Source organism: Pelmatolapia mariae, linkage group LG3_W, assembly GCF_036321145.2.
Source record: "Pelmatolapia mariae isolate MD_Pm_ZW linkage group LG3_W, Pm_UMD_F_2, whole genome shotgun sequence".
Lineage (NCBI taxonomy): Eukaryota > Metazoa > Chordata > Actinopteri > Cichliformes > Cichlidae > Pelmatolapia > Pelmatolapia mariae.
The window spans coordinates 305,108-329,015 of NC_086229.1; the positions used below are offsets into that span (position 1 = coordinate 305,108).

The 23,908-nt window shown below is 41.3% G+C and overlaps 1 long non-coding RNA gene across 1 annotated transcript; it reads left to right on the forward strand.

Moving 5' to 3' along the window:
* Positions 1-16,420: 16,420 nt before the first annotated feature.
* On the forward strand, positions 16,421-17,551 carry LOC134624130 (uncharacterized). The gene is made up of 3 exons (XR_010093451.1): positions 16,421-16,550; positions 16,995-17,148; positions 17,518-17,551. It is a non-coding gene; the product is annotated as an uncharacterized LOC134624130 (long non-coding RNA).
* The last annotated feature ends 6,357 nt before the right edge of the window (positions 17,552-23,908 follow it).

Below are 23,908 nucleotides of genomic sequence, written 5' to 3' on the forward strand. Positions count from 1 at the left end.
ATTTCATATATTTGTTTGTCCAGATCAAAGATTTATGTTAGTAGAGAAGAAGCCACCATGATAAAGCCTGTGTGTGAAAATGAGATCAGTGAATTTTGTTGATCAAAATTACATTTAAGGAGGAATTCTGTCCTCCAGTTTGTTTAAATAAGCTTTGGGATTAAACACCATCATCTATGTCTGTGTCTGATGACATGTTTGATCCAGTTCAGCTTGAACATCACAGCTGATGTGTGAACTCTGACATATTTAAAGCCTCGATTATCAGGATGATTTAAACACGTCTGTTTAAATCATGAGATATATGTTTCCACACAAAGTTATAAAGTGCAGCATCGACTGTTTTCTGAATGATTCAGGAACATCTGTGACTCTTACAGGATACACTAAGTCAGATAATCTCTCTTTGTAAAATGTCTGTCGGAGTCGGAGTTGTGGAAGCAGTATAGCTGCTTTACGTGAGTAGTGTGGGCTTGTGGGCTTCGGCAGCAGCAAAGCTAGCTGCTGCTAGTGACAGGGTGAGCTTGTGGGCCCCTGGAAGTTCCTCCTCGTTGTGTGAAGTTTTTGTTTGGTTGAGTGTTCTTTGTTGTTGTAACCTTTTTCCTGTTTCCAAGTGTCATTGGTAAAACGGCGTTGCTGGCTCTTTATGTTAAGCTTCTCTATAATAAAGACTACTTTATTTACTAGACCTCTGTCTGTTTTCCTTTCATTCTGTTCTGGTCCCATTTGTTACTGGTCCCCTCACTCGCACGCCTAGACCCCTTCGGGGGGGGGGGGACGTAACAAGTACTGACCAAAATCTGCTGGTTTATAGTATCAAAGGCTTTATATCAATAAAGAATAAATAGGTGTTTTCACGTCTGTAATCCTTATGATCAATCAGATCCAGAATCAGTCTAATAGGAACAGGAAGTGATGAATAACCAGGAAGTGTGGAGTCAGTCTGAAGTCCAGAGCACAGACTGAGTCCACAGTCCTGAGCAGAGCCACAGTGAGACTGAAGCAGCAGCTCGATGTTCCTACAGTGGATCTGTGCTTACATGAGCAGATTTCTATGGATCCAGTGTGACTGTGATGAGTCAGCATGAAGTGAACAGTGTGAAGATTTGTGTAGAAACAGGAAGTGTGATCAGCTGCACTCACCACTGTTGCTGAGAGAAACCTGATGGACTCCAGTGAATCTTCTTTTAGAGACAAACAGGACTCGACTGCAGCTCTGCCTCTGCTCTCTCACACTTTCACTTCTGCAAAATGACGTTGAACTTCTCGTCTTTGCTCCGCCTCTTCCTGCACCTGTTTGTCTGGTTTTGCTGCCTCTCCCTTTACAGGAATCAGCTGGTCTGTACTCAGTGACTGTGTGCAGCGGGTGGGAGGAGTGAGGAGTGGTGTGTGGGTAAAGTTCACACAGTAATGACGGCCTTAGGTGATCAGCAGAAACTCACCTGGATTTCCTTTTTCCACAGCAGACTGAGAGCTTCAGGTGGACCCTGAAGGAGGTCTCAGACACAGGTGGTAAAAGTACACACAGTGTGTACTGAAGTAGAAGTACTACTGTTCAAAATACTCCAAGTACTGATTCAACTTCTTTACTCAAGTAAAAGTAAAAAAGTACTGGCTGTGAAATGTAAGAGAAATTAAAAAACTAAAAGAAAAAAAGAAGACGTGTGTAACTTTTATCTTTATTTATTTTATACATTTTTCATTGTTAGACATTAGGTTCACTGAAATCATTAAAAACTGTTTTGTCAGATTTCTTTCCCTCTTCCATGTGACTGTGTCAGCCTGTCAGCATCTATTTGTCGAGAATGCAACAGGAAGTAAATGAAAAGTACCATTAAAAGCAGGAGAGGTTCTTATATTACAGAAGAAGAGATTATTTTAAAAGGGATGGTGATGTAGGTACAGAGCATGTGAGAGTGTGGTCCAGTAAATGTCTCGTCCAAAACTAGATGAAGGCACAAGGGGATCAATGTCAAGGCGTAGAGATTCGATATCTTCAGCCTTCAGTGGAGACTCCATTTCTGGCACCAAAACACCTGGGTGGGTATGACGGCCCTGAGCTCTCCCAATCAATGCCCTAAGTTTGGATTTGCTGACATCAAGAAGCATGTGTAAATGATTTTTCAAAACATAAAAGAGTCAAGAAAAGAAAAACAGCTGGTTCGGGAGGGGCATTTGATTGATTGGCCTTGCCTGTGTGTACGGTCGGTACATACAAAACACAAACATCACATTGGGGAGACAGGTCAGGCTGGGTAGCTGGCCAGTCAGCCGCACGAGCAGCGACCAGGAACAGTGGAAAATAACATCCACAACATCAGGACAGACAAGGAGAAAAAAAAGAACTCCCCCCAGACTGAGCTCCAACAGGGAGATCAGTTTGGGAACAGAAAAAAGAAACACACTCTGCACATAGCGCATGAAAAACTCTTAATACACAAAAGAAACACATGACAAGCAACAGGGATGGTAAAAGGTGAGAGACAGCCAGTGTAGACAGCACATCTGTGCCTGCAGCGTATGCGCTGGTCTCCTTTGATCCACCGTCTGCATCGGGATAAGCGTCGAAGGCGTTTGGAAGTGGAGGGGGGATGAGTGCACATCTGTATGTGTATATGTGTGTGTGTGTGTGTCCAGAGTTCAGCTGAGACAGTGTCCTTTGCACTGCCAGGCTAAGTAAACAGTCTTCCAGCCAACCCAGGTGGCCTTGCGTAGGATAGGAAGAACAGTCCAACACTGTTGCTGCAGATACAGGCTGATGTTTAATGTTCATCAGTCGCCTTCTGCTGTTGTTTCTGGACTCTGAGCTCTTAATGACATCAGTCTGCACAGTGACAACACTTCTCTTTATGTTTTCTTTTTTCCAAAAACTCTCTCCTTTTAAACTCATTTATTTTTCTGCACCGTATTTGTTGACTTATTTGATTGACTGATTCAAAAAAAGGAAACTAGTTACCATGAGTAGATTTCTGGTTAATAATGTGCCTTCCTGCAGTCTCTAGTTTTGCATTTCAACAGTTTGCTATTTAAACCAGCTGCTGCTGTTTTGGATTATATCTCATCCTCACAGTCACTCTATACTGCTAACAAATTTCTCAGTCATGTATTTTAAGAGTAACACTTCCATGTGTCACTGTCAGCTTATATTGAACGGGATTTTCAGAAAAGTGTTGAGTGACTTTTTTGTAGATGTCATGCGCCACGGCGCGTGTGCACAAAAAGGATCCAAACGCAGACTCAGCGCTAACAGAAAAGGCACTTTATTACATTAACGAAAGGCGACCTGGGAAACCTAGAGAGCAAAACGAGGAACTGAAAAACCCGGGGAGGAAACGACACGAGGAAGCCGGAATCGGGACCGTGGGAGGCTGCAAGAAAAAGGGGAGAAGATTACTAGGAAGCCGGGAAGCAAGAAAACACATCAGAACTTAGCGGGGAGTCGCGGGCTTATGATAGAGTGGGACCGTGGGAGCTCGGGAGGGTAGAGTGGCAGTCCGTGAGCAGAAAGTCCTGTGGAGCTAGTGGAAGAGCCAGGTGATGTACTGAGAGATCCAATCGAGCAGGAGGACAGGCAGGTGACAAACGCTGAACGCCGAATCGAAACCTGGACATAAGTAGGCAGATTAGACACAGTTCCAACCAGAAGTGATACGCGCTTTCATGGGAGCCTAGTTACCACTTGTGATGTGATTACGGACTGGCATGGAGCATCCGTCAGCGCCGGGTGAAGTAGCTTCAGCTGTAGTCACAGCGATGGAGAGCTGGTGTGCCGAGGATGGCCTAACCCGGGGGGTGTGGCAATCCGCGCATTCCACAGACACAGGACCACGGACCGTGACAGTAGAAGTTAGAATAACAACCAGTGTTCGAGATATTTAAGATTTAATTTGATCTGCATTGTCACTTAAATTTATTTCCTGATGTAGAACTTTAACAGATCATTTAAAAAAACAAACAAACAAACAATATAAACGGTCTAATCCAAGTTTAATCCAAGAGGAAACTTAGAGCCTTTTGTTTAAGTTTTCTTGTCCTTTACAGCTAAACAGCAGAGTGAGATAAAAGCTGTCAGTACCTCTACATTTATAATATTATAGTTTAAACAGCACACGCGTGTTACTGACCTGTTCTTTATGAATTTCTCAAACCTTTCCAGTCTGATTTAATAAACACATTAGTTCAGTATTTAATGAACTGTGTACAAATGTCTGAATGATGCCCTTTTTGTATTAACACAGTGGTTCCCAAACTGTTTTTGCTAGCCCCCTCTTTGTTTTACAAGATAATCTTGTAGTTACTGTCCCTCCATTTAGAAAGGCAGAGGCGTCAGCGTGTAATTATTTTAAATGCAGTTGTTTTTTCCTGTGTAATAATATTCAGCATTGCTATCAATACATTTTTTCAAAAAAATGCATCTCTGTGCAAAATGGTTTAAAAAACATAAACAGCTGTGGGATACTCTTTGTCCAAGACAGGGGTAACAAATCGTGGCAGGATCACCGTGATAATATTTGTATCCCACTTAACTTTACTGAATAAACAGCTAACATCGTTTCAGGAGTAGTTGGTCATTATAAGAAATGTCTGTAAACTAAAAATCATGAATGTGTTTGTTTGGACAGCCCAGCGTGTGCTCCCAATGCAGGGGAAACAAATTCTGTCAGGGAGACTTACCTTGGCACTTGTGCAGGTGAAGCCAAAGGCAAGATATGCTTCGTCATATTTCCTAGTCTTTGGCTTGGAGGGAAGTTGGTTTGGAAACATATTAACCAGTGCTTCAACCTCTGCTTTGCATTTGTGTGGGAGCCCCGTCAAAAGTCTCTCCACTATCCTGGCAGTGTCCAAGTTTTTTCTTTTTTTGTCATACGGCATCGGCCAGGCGTTAGCTCTGTGCTCCCCCCTAGTGGGTGCACCCCACACTTTGGGAACCTCTGTATTAACAGGACTTACATTTTCTCTTATATTTTCTCATTTTTAGCTAAAGTTCTAAAAAAATACATGAGTTTTTGAAAATAACAATTTTGGTTCCTCTTTCTGCCCAGAGGTCACACCAAACACCTTCTTTGCAATTTCCATCAGCACTTCAGCTTCCCATCATTTCCAATCATTTGGAAATCAACAAATAATATTGGAAAAGACACCAAACAGATCAAAATGACTGTCCTGGAGATCAAAGTTCTCATTGCTAACAGTGTGACTCTAAAGTGCTTTACTCCATGCAAGTTTTCTCCCCAACAAACACAACAATGTTGATGAAACATTTTGCACCGTCAAAGGCGCCTGCGGTAGCACCCAAAAGGCAGAGGAAGAAGCTAACCATCGCACAAAAAGGACTTCTGGGCATGCTAAAAAAAAGGTAGAAGATAAGTTAATCTTTACAGAACTCATTCTTCTTGCTTCCTCCACTTCCATATCATTGATTCATTAATGTTGGATTCTCTGGCAGCTGCTCTCTTCCCATGTTCTGGACCTGAAAACAGAGTTTTTATCTGTGGTTTGATTCTTTAATACTGGACTTACTTTTCTGTGAAGTTTTGAACTTAAACAAGAGGGGAAAGTGTGAAATATTTCATGCCTGTCTGATAATACTGTGTAAAGTGTGTAATGATGGGTTTTAAAGCCTTAAAACATCTATAATAATTGTAAAAGATAAAGCTGGCTATTTCACCTTTCGCAGGTTATTTTTAGAATGTAACTCCTGCGATAAACGAGAGACCACTGTAATTACAGAGCTTTCTGATGGAGACTTTTCCTGCTATAAAAAAGGGATTATTCTGGCCCTTAGGGCAAAACAGGTCCTGTTAAGAATTGACGGGAAAATAAACCCCCTCTCTATGAGGAATGGCTAATGATGATGGTTAAGTTGACATCTTACCAAAAAGATGTGGTTGTATGTGATTGTATTTGGTCTCCAGTTACATTCTGTAACTCGAGGGCCAGAAGGGTAATAAGAGACTGGTTTGTGTGGGGTTAGGTGTGCTAAGAAAAGAATATGATAAGGTTTTGTTTTGTTTTTGTCAGGAGATTTATTCTAAAACACTTCTTCAGTTGAGAATCAGAGAGGAGAAACACACACTGCAGTTAGTTACTTGCAAGCATGGGCAGCCACAGAACTCGCACAGAAGTGCAGGCTCTGAGACTCGCGCCGTGCCACTGCCCTGTTCTTTATTTATACATCAGTGGGTGTTTGTTCTTTACATTGGAATGTGGATGTTTAGGTGTGTGTGTGTGTGTGTGTGTGTGTGTGTGTGTGTGTGTGTGTGTGTGTGTGTGTGTGTGTGTGTGTGTGTGTGTGTGTGTGTGTGTGTGTCCATAACAGACTTCCTAACCTGCTGGCCTGGAAGTCCAGCAGTTCATCTAAACAAAATGCACTTAGCCTAAAACAGACATAGATACGTTTATCCTATCATAAAACAATAAAAGAAGGTACGACCTCTCCCATGCTCCCAGGATGTGGGTGTGAAAACCAGAACACTCTGGAATCACACAAGCTTCCTAGGATGAGACATTCTTTCAGGATACTATCAACTACATACTTCTAAACACAAATGATTACATGCAGCATTCTACCATAAGTAAACCTATATAATTAAAAGATAATACTGACATTATATTTAACATTCTATTGACATTCCCCCCTGTTGTCAGTTTAACGTTTAAGTGAGATATCAGTATGTGACATCTTGTTGTACATTTTCTGTCACATCGTCATTAATCACACAAAGTCTTCACGTTCCAACAGGTCGGAGTCATTATCATCATTTGTCACAGCTACGTATGCAGCAACAGTGGAAAATATTACACGGTTAATCATAACTTTTAGACATGGCAGGATACATGTTACAAAGTCACAAAATAAAAGTAAAAAATAGTCCAACTCCAATAAGTAGTCTTTCTAGCACCTGGCTTCAACCTTAAGTATTGTGTTTTTGGCAGGTCATAGATGTTCTCACATATTCTTTTGCTAAAAAAATTAAAATTTAAAGTGTAAAATTGTTGATTTATTATAGAGATCATCTTCCCTCCTGTCGAGACACGGCTTAAACCATGGCTCACTAGAGCGGCTGTTTTGTGTAATGATTTGGGAAGAATGGGAATTCCTGCTATTTTTATCATGTCATCAGTGTCTAGTACTGCTCCGTGTTTTAGCCATTGCATTTGTTCTTTCGATGGTGCTGCTTTTTGTTCATGCTGCAGTACAGACAGTGGGATAGTGTGATTTTCATAGGTTGTTAATAAGACTGTGGTTGCTATGGCTGCTGCTTTTGCAGCTTTATCAGCAAAATTGTTTCCCGTTGTAACTTCAGAGTCATCCTTCTGATGTGTGGTCCGCCACATATTTCTGCAGAACAGTTAAGTTCTGCAGTGCCTCATAGATGTCTCTTCCCGTTGTTTCCATCACTGTCCATAGGATCAGAGTCCAAATGTATGTAGAATAGACATTCAAACATACCAGTTGAGTTTGTTGTTTGTCAACGTGGGTCTCAGCTATCGTGAAAGCTGCAGACCTCGTCAGTGCTCGAGTTTTACGGCCTCTGCCAACCCCCATCACCTCACTTCAGGCCTCTGTCCTGTGGGGGATATTTACGACTCCTCCATTGTCCATTCTCTCTGCAGGAAAAAATCCTCTATGGAAAGGGTGCTGGATCCAGTTATCTTACTGCTGTTATGATCCCAGCAGTCTTCAGTGTGCCATCGTATGCACAGTATAGTGACACAGGTGATGTTCATAGGAAACTGCTGTCATCACCACCATCGCTTCTGGTTCCTGTGCTTTTCACAGAATCATGATGCCATCCTCGAAATCCGCCTGCGCTGTCGATTGGAGCTTGGCACGCTCCCCTCATCCTTCAGGTGCCCGTATGTCGTCCACAATCTCCTCTGTTGGCCTCTGGAAAGCCATCTTGGCACAGCTCTCATTCCAACGCAGCTTCGTGGTCCTTGCTCTGGCTCCAAAGTCTGATCTCATGATGGGCCCCAAACAGCTCGACCTTTGACCTCAACCACTTCCTTGGCTGTCAGCTATGCCTGGAATGGGTTCACTTCTCACTGGGCCTTTGAAGATTTCTCAGGAGATTCCTTTCAGCAATACTCTGGACTGCTGCACCTGTATTTCCTTGCTAGGAGGAAAAAACTTCTATCTGGAAAGCATGTCAATCATCATCAAACCACATTCTTTAGTTCAGTGAGCTTCATTTATAGACCATCAAAGCCTCATCTAAACATAAATGCACACTCCCATGAGTCAACTCATCAAACCTAGATTCCTGTCTGAAAGAAAAAAGTTAGCGAGATCATGTCCCAGGCAACATCAGGGTGTCTCCCCCTCTGGAGCAGCACCACCCCGGACCTATAATCCTGCAATAAAAGATGTTAGTGTGTTTTGCATATTAGGTTTGCTTAAAACCCCGCTCCGCCAGGAGCCTGCATACACACCATCATGGCCTGGAAAACAAGACCTGGAAGTAAAATCAACCTTCACACTTATAATCAATTGTATAACAAGAGTAATAAAGCATTCAGCATCAACAGGACAAGTATCATGTGCAGGTTTTCTCAAATCAATAAACTGCAATTATTGGCATAATTTGCCTCAGACATGGATCAGCCCATGTACTCAGTTAACATTAATGTAATCGGTGATTTCCCTTAAGCAAAGTCACTCCACTTAGCTATCACTAGGAGCTCAGTAGTGGCCAGCTAATGAGCCCCATATTAAACTATTCCACAAACATTGCATCTCGTATTTGCTTTCCCATGTTACTTGTCCGTCTCTGCTGAATCCTCTACATGCACTCTTAGAAAAACAAACATTAGCAACACACATGGATAATCCTGGAGGTCAGGCACAAATTGACAGGGTCCAGAGGTGCTGTAAAAAGACCATAAATTTTATTCACATTGTCAAAGTAACCTTTAACATTTTCCCAACAACACAGTGTAACTGCATCACCAACTCATAACCTGCAAACACAGTTTTCTTCATACATAAACCCAGAAATCCTGTAGTAGGAAAACATCAACCAGCTATCCTGGTATAAATCACATGATCAACTCGCATGAAAAACTGTAATGCTGTAGAAATGTTAGCGCTGCGCAGGTGTATACACACTTTCTCACAGTTACCTCTGTGAGCAACACAAGGTAGTTAATAACAAACCCATGGTGAATTCACAGACACAGAAAATTTTAAACTAAAAGGTTACATTTGCAGAGTTCACATAGTCATGTGACCCAAGTTTCCTCCTGTGGTCTCCTTCTGCTCCTGCAATAGAGACACACACAGAGATGCATCCACACATTTGTCAGGTGGGGGTTAACTTCACACAATGGTGTTAAGTCAGTCAGTCTTGTCAGCTTTTGTCAGCTGTTGTCAATCAGTCAGTTTGATTTCTCTTACTCATTGTCATCCACTAATTCATGCATTCATTCATTCTTTGCTAAAAGTGGAACCCATCGACGCATTCAGTTTCCACCCTCAGCAAAACGACGTCATTTCAAAAGAAAAAGAAGAAAATTTCAAAAGAAGAATTTAGACTGGATTATCTCACTGAATCCTTTTTAACAGGGACTTTCATTCAAATTATCCCAGATAAGTGACTTTCTCCTGAGCCCATTTTAATTTTTTGGAGAAAGTCAACGGTTTGCAACGGTTTTCTCGACATGTCGTATAGCGCTTTTGTTCCAATCGTGCAGATCTGCTCAAACAGAGATTATCAAACAAAACTTTCAGTGCACTGTGAAAGTATCAAAATAAAAAGGCCTCGTTCAGTCATGACACACGCTCCTCATCTCAGGAGGGTAAATCATACCATTAGCATGTTTTATCAAACCATCATACTAATTGGCAGGCTCAACTTCACAACAAAAGAAAAATCATCAGCTAGATAAACTCCAAACCAACCATCAGCCGCACAACACACAACATAAGCCTAATGTCTTACTAGCTATGAAATTAATCTGTACTTTTTTACTCATTTAGGCCAAAGATCTCATTTAGTTTTCCTTTTTTCCCCATCATCATAAAACATGTGACATGTTGTCATGCATTTCACAAAAGAAGTGTGTTCTTATGTGTTCAGAGTTGTGTATCTGGGTGCAGGATTCACTCACACATCACAACAGGAAACTCAGTGTTTTTAGAGTCTCCACTCTAACAAACTCCAACACTTCCCATTCACTCGTGCTAGAATTCAGTCACCTTTCATTAATCTAACAACGATCAACAAATTTGCATATCAGCTATCAACCGACTAAGATGACAGGACATCAGAAATGCATGTTCAAAATATTATCACAAAAATAGAATTTCCCTCATACAGTAAAATATTTTGTGCTGCATCAATCAGGCAGAAAGCATCTCCCAATTTACTATATTAATCAACTAAATTTATTGTCTGATCACTGGTTGGTCAAACCAGAATCTTTTTTCCCCACAAAAATTAAACTGTTGTCCTGCAACCTAGAGAGTTAACTGTCAGCATTGGATAAATTCAGCATTTAATAACAAGTCTCTGTTAAATTGACACTATTTTAACACTGATGAGAGATAAGCTGATTTTCATTGCATGTGTGTTTGTGTTATTAGGCAGGTTTAATCAATATATCTGGAGCTGCATCTCCAGCAGGGCATGTTCTTAAAGCTGCCTTTCCTACACACTTCTCTGCTATTAATTGATCATTTTTAACTAACGTGCTATGAGTCCACTGATCTTTTCATCACACGAGGTGACCTGGACAAGATGATAAACAGACTCACATGCTCAAGATGCTGTCTAATCTTCATGAGCTCTCTTTTGGTTGTGTTAGTAGGGTTAATGCATGTTCTGCTTGTGTGTGTGAATTTGTATATCTTTCTTTTTGCAGTGTTTCAGATTCCTTCACAATTTTCAACTTAAGCAGTCAGTATTATTTTCCCCAGGTTTGCTAACCCAAATTTTGATTTTCCACATTAAACAACAGCATTCCTCTGTGTTCTCACCTACTGCTCTCACTCTGTTGTCCTCTCCCACTTCAACAGTCCAACAGCCGGCAGTTCTTCTTCAGCTTTGTCCTGTGTTCCACTGTCTCTTCTTGCCATTTTCTCCAAAGGTGGCAAATGTCAACTTCCAACAGTCTCCTCAGTTCTCCTCAAACGTTCTTTTCACAAGCACAGTGAAGTTGCAGCTTGTTGGAAACACAGTGCCATTCATCAATCAGTCAGGATGATGGTTTGCTCTTCTTCTCCGATGCTGTTTGTCCACACTGCTGCTGCTTGCTGGGACTCTTTGCTCAGGACTTTGCTGCTGTCTCTTTATCTGCCATGTCATTGCTCTTTGGAACTGCATTCCTTGTCTTCAGGGAGGAGTGAGAGCTCGCTTATGAGGTTGAGGGACACATGGTGCTGTAAATAAATTAGCCAAAAACCTGGCCTGAATGTTTCCAATGATCTTAAACTTTATTCCGACTGCTTCATGTGGAAAATCGATCCAGGTCTGCTTTTCATCTGAAAGTGACAAACTAAGACATTTTATTATTATCACCACTGATTAACCAACACACATCTCTCTCTCTGTCTTTCGTGAACTCCCCTTTCTTAAAAGCAGAAAATAAGATTGTAGTTGTTCTTGGCTGATAAACACAAAATCTTTTTCCTATGATTTTTTTTCATCTACAATGTAAATTTTTGTCTCTTCTTTACGCTACACTTTTTTTTTTTTTTTTGCATAGTGACCTGCAGAATCACCGTTCTCACAATTGGAGGCTTAAAAGTTACTTTTACACAGCGCACACACACACTGCGACGTCAGACACATTCACACTCACTTTTTCATCTGCATAAATAAATCATATGGCTGATGATAGGTGCCATGGTGATCCATAAGTATGATCACAAATTTATCTAGTTAGTTTTCAACCCAACAAAACAAATAAACAGAAACATGATGCTGATGCTATAAACGCTCTACACACATGAGTCAAGATGCAGGAAAACTGCTGCGCATCTGAAAGAACTCACGGAAACGCTGCACACTCCAGTTATCATAATTATCATAGTTTTGTTTCCCTCTCCTTTCCCAGCTCCTGATCTGATAATGTGTAGCTTGCTCATCAGCTCAGAAGAGACAGCAACGCAACCTCACACAGTGGTTGCGCGCTTTGCCCACAGTGGCAAAGACTTACACTTCATATTCACTCAGCTTCTCCATCATGTAGTTTTCAACTGCTTCATATAGGGTTCAGCATATTAGTTGTTTTCATAGGTGTGCTCTATATCTCAACAATGGCTCATAATAAGACGATAGTCTTTCACACAGGTCAAGTGCCTCTATGCACATCATTAGTTTAAATATTTACCTGTTTTACTTCATCTCATATGTCATTGTACTGTATTTGAGCAACCTTAAACTTAATGCAGATTACTATTAACAACTGGTTAAATTAATGGTCAGGAGCACAGGCTGTTGTTGATCAGGGCAATCTAAAGAATCATCTAAACATTTTGTGTCAGCAAGGGGTGGGGGAAAGTCATTCACCAGAGCATAGCTGAAATGCTGCTGATGTGGGCTGGCCTTCTCCACACGCTCTTCGAGGCTGCTGTTTTCCTGAAACTGTCAAACATTTGAATCTCTTCCATTTATAAGCCTGCGATTAACCGCACAGCTCAGGTCCGCGTGAAACCCACGCGACCGTGCTCGCGTGAACCCGCGCAGCTAAGGAGCCATCGCTCTCTTTTGTTTAAAAACTTTGCGCTGCCAGCAGCAAAGTCCAGTCTGTCAACCTCTGATGCACTCTTGGTTGCTTTGGAACCCATGACAACAACAACAAAAACCGTGTCACAGACCGCGCCTGCTCCGCAGTCATTCACACAAACACAACAACACTTTTACACACATTGACATTTGCGCGCTAATTTGTCACGAAGTATTTCACGGCTACCTCTAAAACCAGTCTAAACACAGTTCCTTTCGGCGAACTTAAACCTAATTTGTCACGAAGTACTTAACGGTTACCTCTAAAACCAGTCTAAACACAGTTCCCTTCGGCGAACTTAAACCTATTTTAATTTCTTTATCTCAACGTATTTTAATTTGTCACGAAGTAATTCACAGCTACCTCTAAAACTGGTCTAATTCGGTTCCTTTCGGCGGACCCTAACCTATTTTACGTGTTTCAGTAAACCTCTGCGGCCGTTTTATATATCAAAATAGTGTTTCTCACCCTCAGACGACTCACTGGTGGTTCGGATTGTCAGACTGAATCCCACCGCCGTGGAACAGACCGGCCCGGACTCAAACGTCCCGGGTCATCCTTGTCTAAGAGGGCTGTGCACAGTCTTCGGTGCTGTCTCCACGGCGTCAGGAAACAGTGTGCCAGATCCTGGAACAGAGTCACAGACAACAGTTCTGATGTTTCTGCTCCGGCTCGGAGGACCAAAACAAATGTCAGGAGATTTATTCTAAAACATTTCTTCAGTTGAGAATCAGAGAGGAGAAACACACTGCAGTTAGTTACTTGCAAGCATGGGCAGCCACAGAACTCGCACAGAAGTGCGGGCTCTGAGACTCGCGCCGTGCCACTGCCCTGTTCTTTATTTATACATCAGTGGGTGTTTGTTCTTTACATTGGAATGTGGATGTTTAGGTGTGTGTGTGTGTGTGTGTCCATAACCGACTTCCTAACCTGCTGGCCTGGAAGTCCAGCAGTTCATCTAAACAAAATGCACTTAGCCTAAAACAGACATAGATACGTTTATCCTATCATAAAACAATAAAAGAAGGTACGACCTCTCCCATGCTCCCAGGATGTGGGTGTGAAAACCAGAACACTCTGGAATCACACAAGCTTCCTAGGATGAGACATTCTTTCAGGATACTATCAACTACATACTTCTAAACACAAATGATTACATGCAGCATTCTACCATAAGTAAACCTATATAATTAAAAGATAATACTGACATTATATTTAACATTCTATTGACAGTTTTGTTTTTTGGTGTTGTTTGTTGGTTTGTTTTCTGGTTTGTTATTGAAGTCCAAAACAAAAATAAATTGTTGGAGATACAGAAAAAAGCTAGAATTAGAAAATATGACAACAGGGCCACTATACTTTAAATGTTGTCCAGGTTCCATGATGTTGATGTTGATGTTGCATAAGAAAAGCACGATATAGGTGTAAAGTATAAGTGTATCTGACAAGATGTTCATATTCCCTGTAATATAGCAGGTAATGTCATGTGCAGCAGAAACTACTCGTGAGTTAGCGCCCCGCCAGGGCTCCCTGTGTTGGATGTTTTAGCTAAAACAGATCCCCTGTTGAAAGCATTGCTTCTCCACACGGGTCTCGTCAGCGAACCGTGTTTTACGATCTCAAATAAGGCAATTGTTCTAAATGATTTTTTTTGTTAAGAATAACTTGGATTTTATGTTTTTAACTGAAACATGGCAGCAGAATATGGAATTTGCTCTTTTTAATGAACTGTGCCCTGTAGACTGCTTGTCTGACAACACTTTTAGAATGTGGAGCAGGGTGGCTGTAACTGTTAGAATCTCTGTTTTCTGTCATCTGGATCAGTAGGACTAATCCCTTCTCTGTGATTTTAGTCTATAGACCGCTAGGATGAGCTAGGAGTTTCTGAGTGGAGTTTGGGGACTTTTATCATCCACATACAGCTCCTTCTGCTGGGGGATTTTAATTTTCATGTCAATGAAAGTTCTCGTTGCACTGCTTCTGATTTGTTTAATCTCTTAGAATCTTTTAATTTTACCCAACATGTGACTGGCCCAACATATGTGGGCAACAATCCTGGGCCTGATTCTATCACTGAGTCTGCATATTAGACTACTCTGTTGTGAGGACATTTTTTTATTGACCATAAGAATCTTTTATTTGATCTCTCTTTTACCCATGACACTTTGCCGTCTCTTCATGTGAAGCCTTCATGACTAATTTACTGACTCTGTGGTGGAAGAATTTCTGGAAATGTTTGTTAATAATATAGCTGAAAGTGATGATATGGAACTTTATGTGCCTTTCCTTCACCTGGCACCTGAGAAACGGCAGCACTGTTAAATCTCCCTGGATCACTGATATCTTTGTAGCATAAACCTATTCGCTGGAACGTTCAGGACAATTTGCTACACAGCAAGAATAAGACACATGTAGGCAACGTTCTTTGTGTAACTCATGCATGAGGAGGCCTGCCTGGAGACAAGTGTTCCTCCCACTTGACCTCCGCCAGGTCTCAGCCAGGTTCCCCATAGCACTCCTTTTATTGTGGTTACATGAATATGCATTGGGTCATTAACATATAACATCTTACATAGGTATACATGTGGACAAAGAATATCTGTGTGTGTGTGTGTGTGTGTGTGTGTGTGTGTGTGTGTGTGTGTGTGTGTGTGTGTGTGTGTGTGTGTGTGTGTGTGTTTGGCCCTTCTGTGAGATAATCTCTCCGGCATTGGAACCATCATCTGTTTTCTCTTCGGTAACCTTCGGTCATGCTCTTGGTTAAATTTTTCTCTAGTCGGCACTCATTTCCTCCATTACCCGGGCGGCACAGCTGCTTCCCAAACAAATACACATGTGCGCCTTGGAACTTGTGCTGTACGTAACAAGTCACGTGACGTGACGCTGCGGCTGTCATTGGTTAGACTCTGCGCTACTTAATTTGGATTGGCTGTTCTTCTCTTTTTTAAGAGGACAAGAGAGATGAGATCTATCGCAATAGTTTAATTTTTCTATTGAGAAAAAGTTATTTCGCAATACAGATCGTTATCGTTCTATCGCCCAGCTGTACTTAAATGGGAGTTTGTTCCTTCCACTGTCGTGAAATCACTTGCTCATAAGAGCAGATATCCTTTTCAAATAACGAGTGATGTATTAGGATTACTTCATTGGAGAGGTAATCAGTAATTAGTAACTAATTACTTTTTCACTTGACCAGCATAAGAGGCTGTCTGATTGCTGGGTTTTTCTCTGTATGTATTATTGTAGGGTCTACCTTACAAGATCAAATGTCTTGAGGTGACTGTTGCTGTTGTTCGGCGCTGTATAAATAAAAGTGAATTGAATTGAATAAAACACCAGATAAACCAAAGAATTTACTGTTGCATGGTTTCTGGAGCAGGTGGCACTACTCCAGATTATTTATGAAACACTTCTTTCACACACAGGTGAAACCCTGGATTAACTTAATGGATTGAAAGCTATCTTCATGTGACAGTTTATTGTCATCACTGGTGTTTTGGTAAGCAAATACGGATACAGGAAAAATACCCCGGATATATAGCTGACTGGCTGTGCTGAAATTAAGACGTTTAACAGGATCTAGATGGCAAACAGAGAAACTCCCTGACAATGTCTGCATTGTTCATATTCCAAAGAAAAACAATGTCAGAGCTGACCTCCGATCAGTGTGTTCTGATCTCATCATCCTTCAGTTCATGAACAAACATTCTATTTTCACTTTTAGGATATACACAGAGGATTATTTGGTGCCAGTCAGACTGTGAGGACTGCTCACAAAAACACTGCTGATTTCTTTCACCTGAATTCATCTCATCACTGTGAGTATGACTTTGTTTATTTGACAGAAAAGGAGACAAGTTCATGTTTATTAGGTAATCTTACATGTAAATGCTTCTTTCTCTGACTCACCACTTTTTCAGAAGCTGGTTTTCAATGTTTTTCTGCTCTCTGTGTTTGGAGCATTTACTGTGGAAATATGAGTCATGTCACAGATGCTCAAACACACTGAGCATCCATTTTTAAACTGTGTTTTTAAAAGATTAAAGGCATGAAATGAAAAAGGGAAGTTTAAGGGGAAAAATCTGCAGAGCCCTTTGAAGGAAAATTTTTAAAAAAGGTCTCTTTTATTGGAAGCGTCCAACAGGAAGGAGCACGGGGAGTGTGTAACGATCAGTGGGCACTATGATGGTATTTGTATCATGCCTACTGGAGTCTTCAGCCAGACAGAAACATGTCCTTCACTCTTTTTTTTTGTTCTTCAGTTTGCAGACACCATGGGTGCTCGACAGTCCGCCATTCATATTACCAACAAGACTGAGGGCTACACCCTTCGTAACCCCAGGTGACTACACTTTTGTTCTTCTGTGTTTACTGTGGTGGTTTCTAAAGTGGGCGGGATTTATCTGTAACCCTAGAGTAAGTGTCCACACATTAAAAATCTATACTGCATGGATCTTAAAGCATATTGTTTTGGCTTCATTTTACAAACTCATCCATATTGACCTTTCATGCAGGTGAGTGCTGCTGAACTCAACAGCTGATGAATTAAAAACAAAAGAAATGTACATAAAATGAAACAGAATTGGCTCAGCAGCATCACACCTGTGTTTGTGTGAACACACGGGAAGCTGTAACAAAGACACAAATTTAACACATCTGCACCTTACAGTAATGCCCCTATCCATGTTTCTTACTCTAAAGACATTGATCCACCTGACTCATGATGAGGAGTGTGGATCCTGTTTGAATAAAAATATTAATTCATGTTTTCTTTTTTCTGACTAGTCTGCATCTTGTTAGCGGACTCTGCCAGATTCCTTTGCCAACAAAACTTGAGCCTTCTGAATCTGGCAACGCTCTGTTCTCTAAGATTGGTGGCACAGCGTGTGGATCTGTTGGAGTCTTCACCTACGATCTCTACAATCCAGCTAGAGACAGAGCTGATAAGAAAATAGCCGTCATGTTCTCTGTTCCTTTTGACTACGGCCGGTACTCTAACTGGTTTGCAGTCGGAGCCTTTGACAGGGAAACAAACTGTGATAATGATCTTTATCACAAGATGTATTACAGGGATGAGAGAAGGTTTGTTAGAGGAAAAGCTGATGGTCATGATCTGAAACACAGAGATGATGATGTTGTTGTTACATTGGGCATGACAAACTCCAGCGTTGCAACACTGAAAGTTGGTGTACACAACAGGGAGCAAATCTAATTATTATAATGAGAGGTTAAAATGAAAGGTCTTACTGTTTTTAGGGCAGATCTAGCAAAATGACTTGATCACCCATCATCTGTATTATCTGGATTTACTCACCCTAAGGCTGATGATCAGGATATCAGCTGGTTAAGGGCCCCAGGGCTTCCCTTTCTTCCACAGAAAATCATCCTTATAACATCTAGACCAAAGATATGCCAGTAAAACACAACACTGTTGTAAAAGGACATCTGATTAAGGCTGCAGCTGTTTGAGATTGTGAACCAGCTTCACAGTACAGAAAAATCAGGTTAATCCTCTGGAGTTAAAACCTTTAAAAATTAGCTTTGACATTGAATCACTAAATATCAGCTAAAGCAGGCATAACATGGTCACATAGATGGGATGTGTCATGACCCTGTGCCTCCTCGGCGGTCCCTGTATGGCTACAAGTATGTTGCGTCTCTCTCTCTCCCCTCCTGTGCACTGTGCTCTACGGGGCGGAGTCATGACGACTCCAGACCCTGGCTCAAACACCTGCGACTCATCAGCTCATCACCACGCTCACTTAAGGCGGCGGCTGAGAAAGCTTCTTCGCTGGATTATTGTGTAACACTCGTCAGTGTCACTGCAAATCAAGCCTTCGTCTCGAGTTTTCTTTTGTGCTGCGACTTACCTGTTCTTCTCTCTGTGCCAGATTCTCGCCAGCCTGGAACCACCACTGGGTGAGCTAGCCGGAGTCTAAGCCAACCTGAGCCGCTGCAAGGATCTTGTACATAGCCCCTTTCCCTTCTGTGCCTGTGTTCTCCGGAGACCCTCTTCCTGTGCCCCCTCCTCCTCACCTGTATATATTCGCACCTGGTGTCTGTATTGTGGAAATAAATTGTGAACTCAAGTGACGGTCTGCCTCCGAGTCTCTCCAGAGCCTGACAGGATGTTGGATAATTGATCAAATCAGACTGAACCTCTCCACACAGCAACATCTCCAGTGTTTAATTAACACTGGAGAGAGTGTATATGTGTCCACTCCTCTGAGTGTTAAATATAACACTTGTGCTGATTTTCTAACACTGGACTCAAAATGTTAGAAATATTCCAGTGTTAGAAAATCAGCACTGCTCAGTGTTAGTCATTGTAAATCTTCAGAACTGGTTACTTTTAAAAATATAACACTCTCAAAAGTGTTCATTTAACACTCAGAGGAGTGGACACATATACACACTCTCTAGTGTTAATTTAACACTGGAGATTTTGCTGAGCACCAAATATTATTGAAATCCTCACTAAACTGTGAGGGTGTAGTGGAAGATTTTTGGCATTTAATAATCTTTTATTGTTTCTGCTGGAAATACTGATTTTATGTTTCCAGTGCATAACTTTAGACAAATGAATAAAGAAATAAACCAGACTTTACTGAAACTGTCTCTTTGCTTTATTCACTGACATTTCTTCCACTTTATTGAATTTTGTGAAAAATGTGTAATTCTTTCAACAATATAAATCGAATTTTGACAGACATGTTCACAGTATTGCTGTATGGAAAGATCAGTCTTGGTCTTCCTTGGACTCTTGCACTATGAGGGTCTCTGGATGTCTGGAGTTTCGATCTCCTCCGTACCTGCTTCATGCCCTGGAGGACGGGGCTGTGGCCCCCCACACCCTCCAGCAAATCATTAAATGAAGGAACTTTTTAAATCCAAGCGCGTTCGTGCTCACAGGTGTACACACGGGTGCTCACACACACACAAACTACACCTTTCTTGGCTGCTACCTTAAAGCACACTGTGCACTGTCTATCCTACGTGCTGCACAATAATATTCAATATTTAGTATTAACCACAGATTATCACGATGAGTTGTTTATTATATTGCTCTCTTTTATATATATATATCACCATCACCACCTTTTTTTCGTCTTATTTTTATCGTGTCCTTTATCGCCGTTCCTCTTCCCCGCTTTTTTCCCACCCTCTCTTTCTTTCTCCCTTTCCTTTCCCCCAGTCATGTCTGTCCCGTGTGTAATAACTGAAAATAAAATAAAATACAGGTCCTTCTCAAAAAATTTACATATTGTGATAAAGTTCATTATTCCTGTAATGTACTGATAAACATTAGACTTTCATATATTTTAGGTTCATTACACACAACTGAAGTAGTTTCGTTGTTTTAATATTGATGATTTTGGCATACATAACTCATGAAAACCCAAAATTCCTGTCATCATCAACTTATTTCCACATCAGAAACAAACCATGTGACCATGTGCAAGACTCTCAGCTGTGGTTTAGTTTGAATAATAAAATCACCAGTGGACCATCTGACAGTGACCCTCCAAGCCTGCATGAACCCAGCAGAGCTGAGCACTGACTCTGGTCAGGTCTCCAAATTGATTGATTGATTGATTATACTTTATTCATCCCGAGGGAAATTGGGTTAAGGTTGCCAGCCGTGCCAGCGCCATCTTACCCTTCTGACCGTACATACATTACACAAACATCACATGGGGAAGACAGGTCAGAGGGTATAACATGGAAAAGCACAACATGAGGAAAGATAAGGAGAAAAAATAACTCCCCCCAGACTGAGCTCCAACAGGAGATCAGTTTGAGAACAGTAAAAAACACCTCTGCACATGAAAAAACTCTTAATACACCAAAGAAACACATGACAACCAACAGGGGTGGGTAAAGGGTGAGAGACAGCCAATGTAGACAGTACAGAACAGCCGGTTCTGCTTTCTTTAATCTTCGATAAGTCAGGGCCAAGTCAGCTACGATCAGCAAGAACCCTGTTATCATGGTTCTGAACAGGCAGGTGTCTTCAGTGTCCTCAATACAGTCCCGCCAGGCACACGAACCTCCAGTTATGCCACCCGTCCATCGTGTATCCGGCAGGTTATGCATGATTGTTGCATGACCTCATGCAGCATACATGTTCAGAAACAACCAAAATACCATAGTGTGCCTGAGACCTGTCATTATATTTAATGTTCATTTCCTCATATGAGATAAAACTGAGATTTGAATCAAGAATGAAGATATCTGCATTAGTGTCATGATCCTGGGTTTTGTACCCAGTTTCCTGTTTGATATTTGATGTTTCCTGTCTTATTTTGATATCCTGTTTTCCTGTGCCTTGTTTTTCCAAACTGTGTGTCTTTTCCTGACTCGCTTATGTGCAGTTAAGCCTCAGTTTTCTTTAATTCTTGTTGTACTTGGATTGTTAAAGTGTTTGCTTCAAGTATTACCTGATTTGAACCCTTCCTTCTTCAGCCTTCTGGATTTACTGTCTGTGATAATAAAGGTTTATTTTGTGTTTAATAAATTCTGTTCTGGGTCAAGATTTTCCACAACAACTACGATTTATATATTCTCAGCCTGTGATGTGAGGGCTGTGTGCAGGCAGGAACGGTGGACCAAAATGCAGACTCAGGGAAACGAAACATGAACTCAAAACAGCTTTAATGCTGAACTCAAAAGGGAAACAAAACTAGGACTACAAAATAAGCTCACACAGACAGAACACACAGCAAGATGAGGGCAGATGGCGACACGGACACAGAGAAACACAGGGCTTAAATACACAGAGGAGCAATCAGGGAATGAGTAACAGGAGGGAAACACAGCTGGGGCAGATCAGGCCTAACGAAACAGGGGAAGCAAAACCAGATACATTAACATAAGACATGGACCTTCAAAATAAAACAGGAAACAGACTGAACTTATAGACACAGACTCACAAGCAGGCACTGTAACAGAGACGTGGGAACAGACACACACTGACTGGACACAGAATAGAGAAACCCAAACCTGAGAACTACATAATCAAACATCAAGAAGAACTGGGGGAAAATTAGAAATGCAAAACAGAAACCAAAACCTTCACAAAAACAAACTAAGATAAGAACTCCAATAAAAAGGTACAAAACTGAAACCACTGGGTCAACGACCCAGGTACCCTAACATGAGGACAATGTCTGCTCCAGCAGACTGTCTGGGTTTAGAGGCAACGATTCAATTTAATTCAGTTTATACAGCAGCAAATCCCAACAACAGTTAAAGCTGACCCTACGATAATCTAAAAGAACATCTAAGTAGCTCTGTCACTCAGCTCTGTGCTGTTTCCTTCCTCAGTAATCATCTATTTTTGTTGTGGCACGTCCTCCTTTTTTCTTTTGTTCCTGTTTTCATCTTCTTAACACTGCAAATCATTTTTTCATGTGACATCATAACTGAGCCTCCTGCTTAGTTCAGAGTCACTCGGGTAAATCAGCAATTTCAGTCACAGATCAGGGTGACTTATTAGACTCCTCACATACTGATTTAATCATTTATTTATTTTGCATTTTTTAAATTAATTATAAGTGACAAGTTTGTGCCAGCTGGTGGTGGGGGTGTCTGCAGTTCTCTCGAAGTGGAAGTTCCTCTGCTAATGAGATGTCCATGTTATCTGTATTTGTCCCGTTGCCTTTGTAGTTGGTGATGTGTTTCAGGCCCTCCCATACCTTCCTGGAGTCGTTATCAGAGAGGAGATCTGATAACTTGTTTGAAATGTCCAGTTTTGCTGCTCTGATGCCTTTTTTAAGGTCTGTTCTTGCTCTGCTCTACATGTCCTGGTCCCCAGATTTGTATGTAGAGTTGCCTTTAACATGCCTGAACCTGACTTGTCATCCAGGGTTTACGGTTTGTCACACTTTTCCGTGGTGACAGCGTCCATGCAGTGTTTGATGTAACCCAGCACTGCAGTTGTGTGAGTCACTAGGTCGTCCTGTTCAGAGACACTCTGTGAGCAAAACAGTCCTGCAGCTGAGCCAGAGCTTCCTCAGAAAAGGTGTTAATGGTTCTGATGGTGGGCTTTGTCCTTTTCCTGAGTGTGTGTATGCTGGGACAATGATGAACTTTAGCTTGGTACATGATAACTACAGGCTGCGGCGCAGTAAAGTCCCGCCCTCACCAACCACACAGTGTGGTGGAGTTCAGCCAGTGAAACACTTCATGTGTTAAACTTGTTAAAGGGGAAGTGATGAAGCTGAAGGCGTCTCGCTGCTGCTCAGACTGATGTTCAGTCGTCATCCAGACACGATGAAGACTCCGTGTGTCTCTCTGCTCCTCGGTGAGTCAAACTCAGAGCTGCTGCTCATTTATTCATCAGCATTAAACTGAATGGAAGCTCTGCTACACACAGCCGGGAATGTGGGAAACTGTGATGCAGGACAGACACAGACACTAAATCCACACTGTGAAATCTAATTAGCTCCCAGAACTAAAAAAACTAATAAACTTGTTGCCTCAAAAAAACAGAGTAAAGCTTAAGATGACTATATTAGGACAACTTATTCATTAAGTGTACAGTTCTAAGAATAACTTGATGACTGTGTAACACTGATTGTTCACCCACTGACAAACATGTCAAGTTCTGCTACATTAAAGAACAACTTGCAGTAACTTATATTAATATAACACTGAATGCAAATGTGATTCAAAGAGAATAATTAACAACACTTCTTGTAATGGTGTTTAAATCAGCCCAACTTTTATTTTGAAATGTGAAACAACAGCCAACATCCTGGACACTGTTCTGCTGAACAACAACAGTTATACTGTCATCATTGTTATAATCTTACAATGAAACAACGTCTCAGATTTAATTATTCTTATTATTAGTTTATTATTATTAGTTTATTAAGTTTGTTTGTAGTTACATTACTTCTATAATCAAAATAAAATGTATTTATTGTTCAGTCTCCAGATCAAACAACACATTTGTTTTACATTCAAACACAGGAGCTGATGTGTTGTAACATTTTAAGGATGCTTGTTTCCAGTCCAGGCATCACTGCCTGAATGACTGTCATTGATCGAGCTGATCCAAATGTAAGTGCAGCAGAAAGTCTTTAACTTCCCTTCAGTACAGTGGCAGTGGATGTGGGCTGGAGATGCAATGACCTTCGACCTGCAGGTCACTGACCAACCATCTGTGATG